The following is an 18980-nucleotide window of genomic DNA, read 5'->3' as shown; positions in this document are numbered from 1 at the left end:
TCGTTTGACCCCAGTACTCTTTCCTGCCATGGCAGGGGGTCAGACTAGATGATCTACTCATGTCCCTTCCGACCCTAGAAACTATGAACTATTTATGTGTAATTTCTGTCCCTAGCCTTAGTGATCATTCCCCTACGCGCAATTGGACAACGAACTAGTAACCACTTTGCAATGCCAACTACATTTTCAAAAAGATGTATGGAAGTATAGGCACACATCACCAGCTATACATTCTTTTTCTCTTCAACCAAGCTGGTTTTTTAGAAGTTACTGTTTTTTTAATAGCACTTAGAAGTTATTATTTAGGATAGTTGAATTGAGAAAACTAAATTGTTCCCTACAAATCTTTGCTGTAGAGAAAATACAAAGTTCCCCAACAACATGGTAGTTTCAGTGGAACCAAGAAAAGGGAAATTGTTAATCTAATAGTGACTTATTTATAGCTTTTGCTAAAAGGAGGCAGTAGAATTGACAATAAAGTTCTATATAGGAATAAAATGACAAAATGTGTGGTTATTGGTACAAACGTACAATAAAATTACACATTCTATGAATTTAAACAACAGCAACACTGAATATAAAACATGAAGATATATAAAATAAAGAAAGAAAAACAATATGAAATAGTAGAATAAAAAATTAAAAACAGGGAATTCTATTTTGGCCCTTATTCTTGTGCAAGTAGTGCAAATACAGCTATAAAATTCAGGAAAGGCTGTTGGAGAGACACCGAATTCCTCTCTCTTCATTAGTCCAATAACTTAAATTTTCCAGTAGTGGAGATCTCCTTTCCCCTCTCATTTCTTCAAAGAACAAACAAGACCACAAATAGTGATTTTTAGGTCATCTCATTCATCCTGCAAGGACATATCCTGTCCAAATATGGGATCCGACACCACCTCTCCATGACAATTGCAGATCTCATTAGAATGAATTGTAGTTTGGTAATGGCCTATCATTTTTTCTGGCTTTATACTTGAGATAGATTGGCCAAAAGAGTGCTTTATTAATTTAAAAAGGGGAAGTTCAAGAAAATCTCACTGTCTGCATATCTGACTGCATACTGACATCTTTCATTCTTAAATTTATATATTGTTTCAGATATGGAGGAAATATCAGATCAGCACTGGTCAGCACATTTCCCAGGCCATTTAGGTAGAATAGGGTATAAATGTCATTTAACTATCCAAAATAAGGAAAGAGAAAAGGCTTCTAAAATGCACTTCTTCTTTGGGTATCTGTTCGGGGTTTGCAGGGGTGGATCCAAGGGGAGGGGGAATTGGTGCACTTGCACCCTGACTTTGATGCCTACTGCACCTAAAGTTTAAAAGCAATTGCCTGACAGCACCAGCAGCATTTTTAATCAGATAATGCTGAGGGAGTCAATTGACTGCATGACTCATTATAATCCACCTGATCCTTTCCAAACTCCTCATTCCATAGGTGTTAATGACCCTCTTCTTTTTAATAGTCATGATGTTACACCAATCAAGTTATCCTTTGTTCTGAAATTCTGCTGTATGTTAGCTGCTTCTGGTAATAAAGGGCCTATGCATTGTTTGAACTCCTATCAATGAAGTTTGTTTTGTTTTGCTTTAATCTTAAACTGAATATAGGCCCCTAGCATATTAGTAAAGCTTCTTATTTGTTTTTACCTGGAGAAAAATGTGTTGTGAGTAACACTACACCTCACCATCCACACCCACACACTCCTTTCCAAAATTCTAAGTCTGCCCATGGGGGTACAGCTTTAATATTTATCCAATAATGTAGAGTTCTTAATTGCACTAACGTACTCCCATTACTCAGTCCCATTTAAAAATCACCTGAGTCCCTCCGTTGCAGAATTTGACAGAGGTAAAAGCCACCTTAAAAATAATTACACATTTTTTCTGTTTTGAAATGAGCCAACGGGTCAGCACCCTATAGTTCTGCTCCACACAATAAAATAGGCTCTACCTTAGCTCTGTAGACTTTTAGTGCCTCCAGTCACATCCTTCCAGTCCTATTGTAAAAGGATAAAACTCTACCCAAGTCTTGTTTTCCTTTAATGCTTATATTTTCAATGTATTTCTTGCAGTTTAGATTTTTATTAATATAAATTCTAAGGTATTTAAATAAGTATACTACTTCTAATTTCTTTCTCTGTAAAAAAAATCATACTCCTTTCTTTCTTTCATTCCCAAATACCAGTGCCTTCATTTTGTAATGTTGATTTCCATGCTATATGTGAGAGAGTCACATATTCTCTGTCAGGGCTAGGTGATATATCTGGAGTCCTCATCCTTAAACTGGTTATCACTTCTCTTTTAGTTGGATGACATTCAGGATAGAGTTTCTGTTAAAGCTGCATACAGCAGGTTAACTTCTATAAATGAAACTTTAAACTGCATGAGGGGAATATTTTTGGAGGAAATGAGAGTGTGGCAGGATGATGTCTAGGTGACCTCCCCTAGCACCAGTACCTACCGTGCCAAATCCGGTTTAAATGCACCCTCTTTATCTTGCCTGCCACGTCTTTGGTGTTAATATGTTCAAGGGAGGCTGCCTTTCTAACTTCTTTGGCACAGCCTGGATGTATCCTGGCTCGGTCTAACTGCCCGGTGCACTCTGACCTTTGGGCTGCACATGAGTCCCACAGTCGCCCATGCCCTTATGGGTCCCTGGACTCATCTCCGTGCCTTCCTGTCTCATCTCGTGGCTCTCGCTTGCACTGGGGCCTGTCTCCCGTGGCTCTCACCCTCCCTGGGCCTTGCTTCTATACCGTTGCGCCCCCAACCGGGGCCTGTGCCTCACGCTCGCCCCCTCCTGGGGCGTCTCTGTGCACTTCTCGCACTCCCTGCCCACACTGGGGCCTTGCTCGCGCTTCCCACAAATTAGGGCTCAGGTGTCCTTGGCCTTACCTGGCCCCCCAGACCCCCTTCTTGGGTCTTACACCCACTGGGCTCCTCACAACAGGGCTCAGGCAGCCTCAGCCTTACCTGGCCCCAGACCTGCCTTCTCAGGTCCTATGCCCCACTGGGGCTTCTTGCATGTGCCCACACTGAGCTCCTCCTGATGCTGCCCACACTGGGGCCAGAGTCAGGACACCCCAAAACGCAGCACCACTCTCCGATGCTAGGAACCCCCCACCTTACTGGGGAGCTCCCATGAGGCCTCCTCCACCCCTATAGCCTTGCCCGGTCCTCCGGTCTCACACAACAATCATGAAACAAAAACCTCACGCTCCTGTGTTATAACATAAATTCCAAGCTGACTGGCTATCCATAGCTCCATTCATAAACCTACCACGGTTTTCCTCCACCCAGTATCATTGGGCAGACATTGCTCATCAGGCTTCTCTGTTATGTTCTGCTCTGCTTGCTCCAACAGAGCTCCAGCTTCTTCAGCTGCCAAAGGGGAACTGACCTCTGACCTCAACCTGGCTTGTTTATAAAGGCCAGGCCCTGCCCCCTTCCAGTCAGTTGACCAGACTGGTTGTCTTGGCAACCTGCGCCTGTGCTGCCCTGCTGAGCCCATATTACTACTTGTCAGTAGCAGGCACCTTAGTGCCCTGCTACAGAGGGTAAACCGTTGTTTCTAACTAGGCACAACTTCAACAACCCAGCTGCTGCGGCTCATTGGAGCTTTTTACAGTCAATGTCTAGGGTGCTCCTAAATTTGTTTTTATAACACCAAAGTCAGAAGACTAAGGACTTCCAAGCTAGCTTGAAAACCATCCATGAAGGGCAACCTGGAGACTGTGAAAGGGCATTTGTAGATATGCATGCACTACAGTGGCAGGCGCTTTAAAAAGCACCCGGTGCTGCTGTGCATGCAGTTGTTTAAGCGGCGAAATGCATGTCAGCACTGAGAAAATGGTGGTGGTGAACCTTTGAACTAAAACACACTGGGGGTGCTTTAGTTCAAGAGCACACCATCACCATTTTCTGCATGCTGATGCACATGTTGCCACTTATACAACTGTATGGGGCACAGTGCAGTTCACATCAGCTCATGTGCAGAGCAAACTCAATTAATCAAGTCTGCTCTGAAGTGGCAGAAATCTGGTACATAGTGGTATGAAAATGTATGTGTATAAATGCCCAAAGACAGCAAAAGCAAGATGCATGTGTGTGTAGGAAGTATATGATTTCCACCCATATATATGAAATAATATAATATTATATACTATTTTGTTCCCATCTGAAAACTCTTCCTGCTTTATATACAGAAGAAAGTAAAAATTTGTAATGCTTTGCATACAAAACATTATTGCCCTCCCCACAATAACCAATACTTAAGGAAATGAGGAGCACTTCTGGGATGTAGGAGATGCAGCTTCAGTCCTTGCTGTACCTGATTCAGAGTAGAGATGTGAACGTTACTCCTGTACATCCCTGGAGGGTGCCTTGCTTCTGACTACCAAACTGTTTTATATTCTGGGTGAAGTTCTCTCAACTTCTATGAAAAAGATGCTGCCTTTTGTAGAAATATTTAATAACTAATCAGTGAATGGACTTAAACTTTAATTCCTTGCATCTCCCATGAATTACGTAACAAATGAGCTACCTAATTCAGTCTATTCTTCTTTAAGGCCCCTGCCAGACATTCAGGAAAATGTGCGATGGGATCTGATGCATGGTCCACATAGCTGCGCTTCTTGCTGTGCCAAATGTGCATGGCACGAAGCATAACCGTAGGACTGTACATCAGATCCCATCACATCCTATTGCCAGTTCAGGGAGAGCCTGGGATTATGATCCTCATTTCTCCTTGCACTGACAATCAGCAAGCTTCAATGGCTTGGAACACTGTCAGCTGATAAGGGCTCCCAACCTTGGGGTGCACCATACACTCCCATGGCTTGCAGCCTCATAAAGTGATGGGATTTCCAGATGTGGGGGCACATTGTGCACCCCCATAGCTGGAAGCCAGGAACAATTGATGGGACTCCCAGCCGGGGGGGTGTACCTGGCCACATAATTAAAAGCATCATTAATTAATGACATAAATAACGATGTGGGTCAGCACAAGCACCATTCAATCACCACATCATCTCTGACCCTATAGTCAGTCAACCAGGATGTAACTGGCCACACCATTACTGGGCACTTAACCCTTTTCAAACTAGACAGGGACACTGTGCCTCAAACTTATACTAACGGAGCCTTCTCAATGACAACAAATGCCCTTGTGGTCATGTTCAAACCATGTGCCACATTATTGACTCATGCCCATTTACTATGCTACCTAGTGGCCTTCAAGCTCTTCACATGGGTGATGCTATCACCTAAAGATGGCTGGAAGAAAATGCCAAAACCACATACACTAAATAAATAAATGGAACTAAACACAAAGTTATTACATTTTTTGTGGAATAACTTTGTGTCTTGTTCCTTTTTTATGAAAACATTCATTGATAGCTCTAACTTCTAGCTGCAATAGAGTTTAAGATAAGATTAACTGGTTAATGATGTCTTAAATATAATGTGGAAGAGGCCTTCCTCCTTCTGACTGTTACGGGTGTAGAAACAGCATTTTTCTCACTCTTTCACCAAATAATACTTCAAGACAGAAAATGCAGAAGAATGCAAAAGAATAGACAACAGCCTGGCACTGTGAGTGAATACTTTCTTCAGAATTGGCAGACTGAGATTCAAATTCCTGTTCTGAATCAAGAAAAAGAGGGAAGTACAAAAAGAGGGGTAGGCCGATGAGAACAGGATGGGATTCAATACTGACAAGTCCAAGGTACTACACCTGGGGAGGAAGACCCAGCACCATACCTACAGGCTGGGGAACTCCCTTCTAGTCAGCACAGAGGCAGAAAAAGATCTTGGTGTCATTATTGATTCCAAAATGAACGTGCCGACAGTGGGGGGACACAGTCAGGAAGGCTAACCAGCCCTTGTCATGCATCCACAGATGCATCACGAGCAGGTCCAAGAAGGTGATCCTCCCCCTCTATGCAACATTGGTCAGGCCGCAGTTGGAGTACTGTGTACAGTTCTGGGTGCTGCATTTCAGGAGGGATGGGGACAACATGGAGAGGGTCCAGAGGAGGGCCACTCGTATGATAAGGGGGGCAGCTAGGCAGGCCCTACGAGGAGAGGCTACAGGACATGACCTTTTTCAGCCTCCACAAGAGAAGGCTGAGAGGGGATCTGGTGGTCATCTACAAACTGGCCAAGGGGGACCAGCAGGCTATCGGAGAGTCCCTGTTCCCCAATGTACTACCGGGAGTAATGAGGAATAATGGCCATAAGTTGACTGAGAGTAGATTCAGGCTAGATACCAGGAGGTGCTACTTCACAGTCAGGGCGGCTAGGATCTGGAACCAACTTCCAAGGGAAGTGGTACTAGCGCCTACCCTGGGGATCTTCAAAAGGAAGCTAGATAATCACCTAGCTGGGGTCATTTGACCCCAGCTTTCTTTCTTTCTTTCTTTCCTGCCCATGGCAGGGGTTCGGACTGCCGACCCTACCAACTATGAAGCTACACCTGTTTCTAGAGAAATGCTCAAACTACATGGCTATTGAGAGTATTGTCTAACTATCTCTGGTTTTATCTAGGAATTCCATCCTGGATATGAAAATGTATTGTCAAGACCTTTACTTACATTTGCTTGAAGAGTTTCAGCTTTGTCAAATCAAAATTTTTGGACTCAACAAAATGTTAAAAAGTTGCAGACCAACTGTATGTTACTATACTATTTCCCTTTCTTTTCCACTATAAGCTGTTTTGTACCGATAATATTCTTCCTTTTGCATGTTATGGCTTCATTTTATAAGTCAGTTATATTTTAAGTGTGTGTGTGTGAGTGCACATGCATGCATATGCATACATTGTGCAAAACCATCATATCTTGCTTCTCAGAGAAAAACAGAAGTAGGATAAGTACCTTCAGATGTGTGAAATCTGCAGAATCTCTCACTTTCCAATCTAAAGACCGCACAATCTGAACACAAAAACGCTGAATACAGATTGTAGTGCAATGTGTTGACATATTAGCTGAGAATATGGCTTGAGAACAATCATAAAACATTTTCCTCAGCACTCATATACATCTAGCACACTTCCAGACATTGGAAAAAGTTAAGTATATCACAGATATATTTTAGATAACCTTTCTGCTGGGCAGCAGTTGGCAGCAACAAGGGCTGGGTTCAATTTTGGGGTACTAAGAATATTTTACCTTGGCTTGAGCCCCCACCCAGACCACCTGGGAAACACTAAATGAATTACTAGGGTATCCTACATAAACAAAAAAACCCTCTCTTGACAAGCAATACAAACACACAAGACAGATTTATGACAGAAAACAGAAAAACATCAAATGCAATTTAAAACACTATATAATCTATAGGTTGTGCTGTGCCAGGGAAAGCTGCTACACAATGTGTTTTTTTCCGCAGTGCAAGGGGCCGCACATTGTTCTTGGAGGAATGGTATCAGGCCAAACTTCGCTCCCATGGAGAGGCTGTAGGTGTGTGTGCGGGGGTGTGCCCATGGCTCCAGACAGCAGACACACACCCCAAAATCTCTGCACTGGATTATATGACCTGCTAAAACAAAACTGCAGAACAAACTCCAAAAGGAGTCAGGTTGATTAATGGCTACAGCCAGCTCAGCCACACAGCTTGACTAGAGCAAAGGACCATCAAAATAAACAAGGGGAAAGACCAGGCCTAATCTCTAGGTCTGGTCTGCAGGTAGTTTGGGTCACAGCTCCACTGGGAGCAGAAAGTTGCAAGCCTCAACCCTGGCCCAAACTGGCAGGATTAGAAACTCCTAGGCTTCAACCCTGTTTAAACTTCCAGGCCTTACTCTTGGCCAGCAAGCCCAAAGAATCAATATTCTTCACCCCAGTAGTGATCCCTTAACCTTAAAAGAACTGTGGGAAAGAAAAGGAGGAGAGAGAAGTTCCCAGACTCTGGGACAATTGTCCCTCTCTCCCCTCTACCTGTGCTTCCCTCCTCTCTGTCTGCAAACTCCTTCCCCCTTGGAGGAGACTTCACTTTTCAGCAGTCCCTGGCAGTTTGTCCTCCTGCAAACCAGTCTAGCTCACCTTATAGCCCTTTGCATGACATCACCCTGGCTTTGTCCAACCAGGGAGTGCCACCCTCCAGTTCTTCTCCCAACCAACTGGCCTGAGGAATCCTCTGCTTCCCCTGGTCAATGAGGTCAGAGGGTTTTCCATATTTTCCCCAGACACAGGCAGCTTGTCATGTGTTGACCACATGATCAAAACACAGGGGCTATCTTGCCCATATAAAAATTATACACATATATATGCATATATTTAATACTTTCGACCACTGCAAAATGTATAGACAGCTAGGAAACTGAAGTGGAAATAACAGTGGAATTGACCAAGAGGTAGATATATGTTTCAGTAGCCTGATTGAGCCTACCTAAAATACACCATCATGGAAACAGGAGAGGCTGAGCAAGCATGGGACACTGTATGCCAAGAAAGAAAGTGTTGCTGTTTGGGACCATCAGCACGAGGACTGCAGGGCAACTACAACTTGAGAGCAGAATCTGAAAATGATAAGCCTAGCCAGTTACATTTATAGCTTTGAATGTCATAATATTAGCAAGAGCCAGAGTAACATACTCCCTTAAGAGAAGTTTCAACAGCAGATGGTAGCATCATGTGAAGAAGTACAAATCTATAAAACATAAAGAGAATAAGGAGGCAATTATATCAAGGAACATTAATTACAGAATGTGCATAATGCTTCAATTTCTGCATTAAAACCAGCAGGAATGGAACAGGAATGCTAATCTGATAAATGAGTGAAGTATATTGGTACATTGTCAAATTTTTAAGCAATGTAAACAAATATTGTCCCAGCCACAGGAGAATGTAGAATAGCAATAATTCAGAAAAAAAAGACAGCAGCACTGCAGGAATCACCCCAGGTGCTTGCTGCCACTGCCTGCTGCTTGCCAGATCTCTAAGGGGCCCAATCCTTCCTTCTACAGAGTAGCCAGGCCACCCCGATGCACCTTGGCTCGCTGGGCAGCCCAATCGGCAGCAGCAGGGGAGGTCGTGTTGTGGTGACCTTCTCTGGGGTTCTCCTGGAAAGCGGTTGGGAGTGTGTGCCTAGCAGCCAACCAGAGGTGGCCTGTCGCTCAGCTGCATTTAGCTGCCCTCAGCAGTTTTCTACACAATGGGGGGAGCATCCCCAACCTGTTGGCCTTGGCCAGTTCAGGCAGCCTTTGTGACCCCCCCATGAAAGGGCAAGCTTGTGTTTTGTTTGCTCCCAAACTAACCTAGTCCACTTAGAGAAACACACATAAATTAGTTTGAATCTGCCTTGGACTTTTTGAATGGCTCTTCATAGCCTAGAGGATGAGTCTTTCAATTTGTTGAAAAGCTTATACTCTCATAAAATAACTGAGAGACAGTATCACTTTGTACCTTGCAAAAATGTCCCACAAAATGGATGAGCAAAATCATGAAAAATAATGAAATGGTTATTAGTTTAACTCTTCAATCTAAGATAAACAACAGTAATATGAAAAAGGACTGAATTCCTTTATTTAAAAAAGCCTAAATAAGTTGTTCTGCTAACATACAACTTTACATGTACAGTTATGTCTGAGAAACAGGTTTCAAATTCTTTTCACCTAAGAAAATTAGATGTTTAGTAGATTGTTTGTCCTAAGGCTTCCTGTCTCCTGGCAGGGGAATAAAGCAAACACATATTTGCAAACATGTTAGACATATTTAATTTAGATTACATTTGATCATATCTGCACCATTTTTCTCAATTCACAATGAAGATTTCTGCAATCAGCTAGTGTTTGAACAAATGGTTGGTGAGGAGTACGTGAAAAATAAGTATGCATCAGTTGTTCCATCTTGGCTGACAAACCACACCAAGCACAGAAGTGGAAATGTCCAGAACTAAAACCAACAATACTCTCTAGCAACTAGGGTCTGGACTAATAAGCATAATTTGAAGCACATCTCTCTAAGCATATCTGTAAAATTCTCAGTGTTGGAGACTTGGGCACAGGGCAGGACTTGTAATTTGATCTGTACAAATAATTGATTTTTCACTTCACTATCAAGTAAAAAAGTGATTAAATTACAAGTCAAGAAATAAAAACACTATTAACTGACTTTGGAGAAAACACACACGCACACACACACACACACACACACACACACACACAGAGTACCAACATTCTTTTTATGTTTTACTCCAAAATTATATTTGTAAAAATTATCATAGCTTTGTTGCCAACTGGAAAACAGAATGGAGGACCATCTGTAACAATCTGTTCACAACAAATCATCTGACTATTTACCACTGACAGGAAAACCACAATTAATGGGAGTGTAGCACACTAGAAATATCTGGTCCATTTTAGAAAGGTTCTAAACTAGTGTACCAAAAGATGACTCTTGATATCTGAAAAGTTGTTATTGAAGGGTGCCAAATCTTTGGTTCAAATCTCTGATCATGACTTTGAAGCTAACTTTTCAAGATAACAGTATGTATCATGATTACATCTCTGAAATAATACTCCCAGGTCCCTTGCATATTTTATGAAGGTTTTCAAAGTAAAAAATAAGCAAGCATTAGAAATATAATGTTTTGATCTTCTTAGAGGCAGTTATTACACCACAACTGTGGACAAAATTGATTGCATTTGTATTGTGTAGATTAAATGACTCTTGAAAAGTTACTCAATACCTGACATTCTATTATATTTATGTAGTATGAAAAACCATGCAATTCATAGTATCATAGTATCATAGTGCTTAGGGTCGTAACGAACCTAAACAGATAATCAGGTCTGACCCCCTGCCCCAGGCAGGAATGAGTGCCAGGGTCATATCACCCAAGCCAAATATCTGTCCAGCCTCCTCTTGAAGACCCGCAAAGTAGGAGAGAGTATCACCTCACTTGGGAGTCCATTCCAGAGCCTGGCAGCCCTAACAACTGATGTCCAGCCTGATGTCCAGCCTGAACCTTCTCTCTAACAATTTGTGGCCATTATTTCTGGTAACCCTAGGCGGTGCCTTGGGGAACAGAGCCTCTCCCAATTCCCGCTAGTCCCCCCCGGTGAGTTTCTAAATGGCCACCAAATCCCCTCTCAGACTTTTCTTGCGGAGGCTGAATAGGTTCAGGCCCTTCAGCCTCTCTTTGTAGGGCCTGCCCAGCTGTCCCTTGACCATGAGAGTGGCATTCCTATGGACCCTGTCAATGCTAGCCATATCCCTCTTGAGGTGCAACACCCAGAACTGGATGCAGTACTGCAACTGTGGCCTGACCAATGCCACATAGAGGGGAAGGATCACCTCCCTGGACCAGCTTGTGATGTATCTGTAGATGCACAACAAGGTGCAGTTAGCCTTACTGACTGCTTCCTTGCACTGGTGGCTCATGTTCATCCTGGAGTCAACAATGACCCTTTCAGCCACCATGTTGACAAGAAGGGTGTTCTGCAGCCTATAGGTGTGTTGCTGGTTCCTTCTGCCTAGATGCAGCACCTTGCACTTGTCTGCATTGAATTCCATCCTATTTTCATCTGCCCACCTCTGTAATTTGTCTAGCTCTAGCTGGGTTCTGTCCCTCCCCTCCAGCATGCTCACCTTGCCCTACAACTTGGTGTCATCAGCGAATCTGGATCGTGTGCGTTCCACACCCACATCCAGATCACTGATAAAAATGTTGAACAGTACAGGCCCCAGGACCGAGCCCTGGGGAACTCCACTGCCCACATCCCTCTAGGTTGAAAATGACCCATCCATCACTCTCTGGGTGCAAGCATCTAGCCAATTTGCTATCCATCTGACTGTGTAGGCATCAATGCTACAGTCACCTGTTTTTTTAAGAGAATGTGGTGGGGAAGTTTGCCTCTGTAGGCACATGGGACTATGCTAACAGATGCTACCTCTTTACTTATAAAACAGATGGAAGACCCACAATTTCACATAAACAAAGTATGACATTCTGTCAATTTAAAGCCTGTCATGAAAAAACAATGCATTGATTACTTTCCCAGGAATGAGAAGGTGGTCAGATTAATGAAAGATTATGATTTCACTAAATCTTTAATACCCCTTGTAGGTTGTAGGTGCCCTGTATAGAGTCACTTTGGCTAGGGACAGACATTACACATAAACTGGTTTAAGTGATCAGATACTGGTTTAAACCTGTAACAGAACAGATGTTCAGTGCACATAAACCAGTCTGAGAATGGCTGAAACCGGTTTGAGATAAACCTGGTTAACTGATTTGGCTCAAACCGATTTATGCATTGTCTGTCCCAGACCCGTTGCTGGTTTAAGATAAACCAGACTCTCCCAGCATCCTGGCGTGGACGGGACTCTCTGCTCCACAGCAGGGCTGACCCCTGCCCTCTGCTCCCTAGCTGGAGCTCCCCTCCCCCGCCCCCCCACTAAGCAGGAGTTTCAGAGCCTGGCCATGCCCCACTCAGCTCCATGCTGTAGAAGGAAGGGAGGGCTGATCTAGCGCCCTGCATCTTCTAGCTTGAGCCACTACAGGCATGCAACTACATTTCTTTTATCAAATTATTCTCTTAGCCACAAAGAAAGATGCCTGTCTTACTTAAAATAGGATTTACGATGCTCTTTAAGAACTATTTTTAAGCTGCCACTCAAGTAAAAAACTTTTCATTTTTCACCATTTGCAGACTCATAATCATTTCCCAGCTTGTAAAACTTATTCATAGTCCAATAGATCGGGAGTAGTTGTTGTTGTGGCAGTCCCTTTATGTGACGATAGTCTTTCAGTAATTACAGGGGTCATCGGTAATTCCAGAGATGGCTGAGGAGGCAAATCTAAAATCTACACGTTCAATTGCAGACATGGTAAACAACTCTACGAATGAGGAGTGGGTCCTAGTAATGTTGAATCACAGCTCTTTCCTTTTGTTTCTTTCATCTATCCACCTCCATAGTGAGGTATGTTTGCTCCAAGTAATCGTTACCTTGTACATCACAGCAACATTAAAAATAATACTGTATTCAAGTATTGATGTTGATATCCGATTAATTCAGACAGGCCTTTAAGGTGTCCTAGAATCTCTACTTTTGCACATCTCTAGAGTGGAGACCATTAGTGAGTTGGGAGTACAGGACTTGTATCAGAAATTGGTTGTTAGGGATCCTTATAATGTGTCCTGTCCAATGGAGTTGGTGCTGTATAAACCTGGCTTCAAAACTGGTAGGACGCATCCAGAAACGTGTGGTCATGTTGTTAGTGGTGCTGCAAGCATGTTTGCAGTGCCACATAACACACAGTCCGGTATTCTCCACACTGCAAGTGTGCACTGTCTGAGTGTGCACTGCCCTGCTTTTTTTCTTGCATGTGTTTTTTTGACCCTTGGATACCAGGGGTCGAAAAAAACTGGTGCAGCGCACACTCGGGCAGCACATACTGCTGAAAAGCAGAGCTGGGCCCCCCAGAGCTCTGCTGCAGCTGCCAGCCAGGCTCTGTGTGGCAGAATCACCATGGCTGTGTCCACAGGAGGCCCCCCAGGACCCCAGGTGAGCCTGCTGGGGCCATCGAAGTGCTGGTTCTAGCCTCTCCTACCCACCCGGAGCAACTTGCTATGTGCCAAACTACATGTGGCACAGGGATTACCTGGGGACAAGTAGCTGTGGCGCAAGATGTGCTGCTCCTAATTGTCCCTGGGGAACCAAACGTCCATACACATCTAGATGTGCCCATAGAGTTTGCTTTCCCCATAGAATTTGCCCATAGAGAATACCAGCATTTGTTCTTCTGTCCTTCCAACTGACACAGAGGATTGTCTGAAGACTTTACTGATAGTAATGTTCAAAAGCTTTTAGGTGTTTCTAATAGGTCATCCAGGTTTCACATACACTGGGGTAGGAATGGACATAGCCTGGTAGAACAGAAGTTTGGTTTAGGTCCCGAGGTCAGGATCACTAAAGACACAATTTTGGAGATGTCCAAAGGAAGCACTGGCAGATTTTATTCAATGTGAATGTAGTAATCTAAGGGCTCATCTACACAACACTGTATGATGCCACTGTTATGGAGCCATGCTTTAGTACTTCCTTTTTTACTGCACCATGTGCATGGTGTACAGTTAGATTTCACTGCTACATTGCTGTAGCAGAATGCCGTACTGGGGGAGCACACCACTACAGCAAGGTAGCTGGTGACAATGTGTAGACCCACACGATTGATACATCACTGCTAGGTCACTGAGAAAGGTGGATACCCAAGTAGGGGTAACATTTGACATTCTCTAAGGATTGCCCTCTAGTAGCAAGGTGTGGAAGAGATGTGGAGTTTTTGTGAGATTAACAGGGCGTCTAAGCATTTCATATGCTTCCAGGAGACAATCAAGAGTGACCTGGAGCTTTTCCATTGAGTGAGCACACAGGACATAATCATCAGCATATTGAAGATCAGTAAACGAGATGTAAGGTATTTTGGATTTGAAATGTAACTGATTGATGTTGAAGAGATTTCTGTCCATAACATGAAACTCTAGATGCCAACTCTAGATGAAAGACTATAAACAATGAGATGTGGAATAGCTGTGATATGAATGGAAAAAAGTGTTGGTGCATTCACACATCCTTGCTTGACTCTAGTCCTAATAGTGAAGAGGTTTGTTTCCAAGACATTGCTTAGGATGATGCTGTCATATTGTTATGAAGAAATCTGATAATAGTAAAAATTTTTGATTGGCATTGAAAGCCCATCAGGAGACCTTCTATAGGGCTTCTCTATTGATTGAATCAAAGGCCTTAGTCAGGTCAATGAAGGCCATGTACAGATTTTCAAACCTGGACCCTTGGCTTCAGTCACAAACTAAGGACTCTACTGTAGCAGGAAGATGATAGCATCTGTTGGCTAATCCCCAATATTGATGGTTAATGTTGTTTCATGGAAATGAATGCACAGCCAAGCCAATTCCATGGGCCGCCAGTTAGATATCTCTGGTCTAAACCATTCTAGATGTGTTCATATCTTTTCCCGTGTTTTATTCTGTTCATTCAAGTCTCCCTGGTTAGGCGTTTTTTCTACAAAAATGACTCCTAATTTTCTTGATACCAAAGGCACTAAAAACCAGCCTGGAGCCTTACGCAGCTATAACATATAGGGCAGTGGCAACTTCTGGTATAATCAAATGGCAGTAGTGGCAGCCATTATTTTTCGTTCTGCCCTGCCACAAGTTGGCATCCAGGATGGCTGTTCTGGTCACCCTGCCCTAGTTATACCACTGCCTAATGCTGTGCATAGCTTTCCACATGTTCATTGGAACAAAATGGACTATTTTTGTCACAATTTTACTGTTATACACAGTTTTCTTCTCTTGAATTTTAGATTGTAGTATTGTTGATTTAATTATGCTTATGCTTGGAGAGGTGTGGGTAAAGAGAATACTTTAAAACATATTTAGTTAAACCAGGTCTGTCCAGTGTTCAGGCAGCAGGGGTGCATGCTATGCAGGCCATAAACCTGGGAGCCACATGCTGCACAGGCCACAGGCCTGGAGACAACACACCATGAAAGCAACAGACATGAGGACCACACACCACATGGAACATGGACCTGGGGCTGAATACCATGCAGGGTCACAGACTCAGAGACTACATGCAATGTGGACCACAGGCCTGGGGGCTGCACACCATGTGGGTCACAGACCCATGGGCTGCATACTGTGTGCCCCACTGTATGGGGTGCCCAGCATCCTTCCCACTGCATGCACATGGTGGGCAGCCCAGTTCCCCTTAATCCTGGGGCATTTCCCCCACCTCACAGCAAGGCAACCCAGATCATCCCCACTGTGCATGCAGCACCTACCCCACAATAGTGCAAACCACCAACCTGCTGTGTGGGCAGTCTGCTTTCTTCTTGCTACATGTGCAGCTCAAGCACTCCAGCTCCCTCTCAGCTGCCAGGACAGGAACAACTAAGGGGGTGGTAATGGGGTGGCAATCCATAGGTTATACGGCAGCTCTTCAGGCAGCCAGCTGGACAGCTCTGACCTATGCTAAGAGGCATTGTAGGAAAGTGTTTTGTTCCACTGAGGCTAGAAATATGAGAGACTATTAGAATGGAATTAGCTGGGCTGTGCATTCATTTCCATGAAACAACATTAACCATCAGTATTGGGGATTAGCCAACAGATGCTATCATCCTCCTGCTGCAGTAGAGTCCTTAGTTTATGATTGAAACCAAGGGTCCAGGTTTGAATGTGCCAGACAATTTAACATGGCTGGAAGAACGAAGCCTGTTCCTTAATCTTGGGATGAGTAACTCTGGTCAAAGATTAGTTTAGGGCCTTGTGATCGATCAGTCATATTTTGAGGCAAAAAATATGTTTGTTCTTGTTATATTTACATTGTTGTTGTTCATTACAATTGCAGCTGTTGTACCATAAGTCATTAGTTATAAAGTTTTTTGAAATCAGTCTGTATGAAGAAATAAAACAAAGGGAGAAAGTTAAACACTTCTAAGAGTACTTCAAAGGCAAAATGGAAATTGTTAGACCTTGACTCCATGTGGTGCCCAATGACTAGGGAGACGATGATCCAATTGCTCATGGATCCTGTTACTCATTAGCCAGAGCAAGCAGGGAGCAAACACTAGTGCACATTACTTGCAACAGCTTTATTCAGAATGGAGATAGCTTCAGGAGAGCTCCCTCACTGACACGCAGCCTGTGAAACCAGGCAGCAGCAGTGAACATTAGTTCTTTTCACATTTATATATTTTGGTTTATAATCATTAGCATTTACTCCACCTTTGCCCCCCCCCTTGGTTCCCCCCATATCTCAAGCTCCGCCTCTGTTTACTGTTTCTTTCATTAACATGGAATTGCCTATGCATTTCATTCATTTACATGTCTTTTTGCTCTGAGCACACGTCTAAGACCTTCAACTCACTTCTTTGGTCACTGGGTGGACTTTGACCAAAACCTGTAAGCTTCTTCACCAACCACCATTCACCTTTTTGCATATGTTCATCTCAGATTCTGTTATCAGTTATGTGTTGTCTTTCACATTCCAGTCTGTTTTTCAGTTCCCAGTTGTACCATCTTCCACATTCCTCAGACCCCTGTATCTTATCTTGTTGCTTTCTGTAGCTGGTTCACAGCACACAGACTTATAGACGCACTTGCTGCTTTTTCAGAAAATGGTTGACACAATTAAGATGGCTATTTAGCATAAGAATTCATAAGGAAAATCTTATATATAAGCTATATATCTTACAACACTACTATCTTGTTAAAAAAATGTTTGCTTAATAGTCTTGCAATGTTATTTTTAATACATCATTCTGCCTTGTGGTCAGCAGCTCTGCTAGCCCACAGGTCATAGCCTTTTTATTCAGCTGCAAATCTAGTGTTCCCCAAAATCCAAATATAGTCACCCTAACAGAAATGGTGCATACTTTTCAAGAAAAGGGGTACTGAATCATATTTCTGAGCACTATAAAGCATTTATTGGAGACAAATTGCCACTAAAAATCATGCTGGAAAAGACGCACATTATCTTTGCACAACAGACTCTAGGCATTCCCCTCCACAACATCTGGCTGGTCACTATCCAAGAATTTTCTTAGGAAGTGGCCACTCAGTGGAATTCCCTTCTGGGATAACACAAAAGGTTCAAAGATGATGTGATCTTCTTTTTTGCTATGGAACCTCATCAAGAACAAAAACAAAATCCTTCTTAAAGAGCTATTCTTCTTAGTCTTAATTAATATTGTACTTTGGCAACCTTGGATGAGAGGTGCAAAGGAAGTACAATATTCTACTATTCTACTATTATTTAGATCAAAGAGACCTTATACATACTGTACCCTATGTGCCTTCAATAACAGTATAGCTATGTCCATGTCTACTGCAATCACAGTACCAAGCTCCCCATTTGCCTGGTCTGAATTCGTATTCTGTGCAGTATGCTGTCCACTAATGAAATTTGAACAATGTGTACTTTTGAACTATGGGTTTCATCCTCAGAGAAGCTTCACTGTTTCTTTTTCAAGTTTGGCACATATAGAGTAGAAACAGGTGAGTAGACTATGTTTCTTGCACTTAGGACTGTCATAGAAGCTATATAGAAAAGACTGTAGCAGGATCTTATCCTTGTCATGAAGGCATCCAAGGAAAACTGACCAAGCCACACAGTGGTAACCAAGAAAAAATTGGCTGATCAACACCAAATACTTAAACTTCTGCCAAAGGCAGTATATGCTGAATAATGGAAACCAACCATGAAGTTGATTAAATGCTACCAGTACTAAGCATGGCTATGAAACAAATGGGCCATACTGCTATGTAACCATACTAATGGGAACCCATCACATTATTTTTTTAAAACAAAATCTCTCTCTCTTTCTCATAAATCCTCTCTCATAGTCTTTCTATCACACCTCTTAAAGTACATTAAGAAACTTGCACACCTGTTACAGTGAACGCACCCTTTCCCCTGCACCCCTGTGCACCCACCTCCTTCCTTCCCCTAACCCAAACTCAGTCCCTTAGTCGAGGCCCCGATTTGGGGTTTACATTCTCATTTCATTCACAGTCCTTGTCTCTGTCGATGTCACTGCCACTTCCATTGCTGCTGATCTTGTTGGTGTCCTTCTTGCTGTCTCCAGGTCCAGTTGCATCTCTGTCCTCTTCATTCTCCCTGTCCACTTCCCTTCCTGGGGAGGCTTTGAACAGCCTGTGCCAAGTGTCTCTTTTCCAGGTGGAGTTGGCTGCACCCCTTCCACTCTCTCCCATCGCTTTCCAGTAGTCTGACTGGAATTCGCTCAGAAACATTTTAACACAGTCCGTTTGCTCGAGCTCAGTGTGACTGTATACCAATCGGTTCTTGAATTGCCATAGGGCTGTCCTGGAGGATTACTCCGTGCTGGTCCGGTCTTGCAGGGACCAAACCAGGAAAGCCAAGGCTGCAGCTGAACTCCAACTAGCTTCAGGCATCAAGAACAACAAAAAGTCCTTTTTCAGAT

This window comes from Crocodylus porosus, unplaced genomic scaffold, assembly GCF_001723895.1.
Source record: "Crocodylus porosus isolate Cpor-Errol unplaced genomic scaffold, CroPor_comp1, whole genome shotgun sequence".
NCBI lineage: Eukaryota > Metazoa > Chordata > Crocodylia > Crocodylidae > Crocodylus > Crocodylus porosus.
This window is presented reverse-complemented; position numbering follows the sequence as displayed.